The 634-nt window shown below is 38.8% G+C and overlaps 1 non-coding gene across 1 annotated transcript; it reads left to right on the top strand.

Annotated features, from left to right (window-relative positions):
• The first annotated feature begins 200 nt into the window (after positions 1-200).
• LOC112181042 lies at positions 201-292 on the top strand. Its single transcript, XR_002928654.1, has one exon. It is a non-coding gene; the product is annotated as a small nucleolar RNA Z101 (small nucleolar RNA).
• Positions 293-634: the final 342 nt, after the last annotated feature.

The following is a 634-nucleotide window of genomic DNA, read 5'->3' as shown; positions in this document are numbered from 1 at the left end:
TGCTGTGATTTTGGTCCAATTCCCCCCACTTTCATGTTTCTGTATTTGGTTGTAGTTGAATTGGTTTTGGGAATTTGTGGATCGATGAAAGAAAGTGAAGTGTTTGAATTGGCTGTGCTTATGATCACTTTCTTTCTCATTTTTCCATCTCATTCACGCACACATATAGATCTCAAATTTATGTCTTCTTTTTCTTTCAATCTGGGCAGTTGATGAGTTTCATGGTATTGTGGGTATTTGCATCTGAATATTCAATGATGTTTTACTTTCACCTTGGTGACTACTGCCCAAGTTTTTTATTTTTTGGTTTTCAAGTTCTATTGAGTTTCTGTTATTTTTGGCTCAATTTTGTGGGATTATCTTTGTTGTAGTGCTCAATTTTGATTTATCAAGTCATTGTTTAGCCAACAAAGCAAAGTTTTGATCGTCACAGCTGCATCTCATTCCATTGAAGATCTGGAAATTTTTTGACCTGTTACTTGAGTACTTAAGTGTGGGCAAAAAAAAAACAGAGAGAGAGAGAGTCGGGTATCCCGAATTGGGCCCTGGCCCGACCCGATCCTGGTCGGTTTCGGTACCTTCGGTACCAACTTTGAAAACATGTAATCCCGTCCCGGCCCGTCCCGAATAATAT

This window comes from Rosa chinensis, chromosome 7, assembly GCF_002994745.2.
Source record: "Rosa chinensis cultivar Old Blush chromosome 7, RchiOBHm-V2, whole genome shotgun sequence".
In the NCBI taxonomy this organism is placed as follows: Eukaryota; Viridiplantae; Streptophyta; class Magnoliopsida; order Rosales; family Rosaceae; genus Rosa; species Rosa chinensis.
This window is presented reverse-complemented; position numbering and strand designations above follow the sequence as displayed.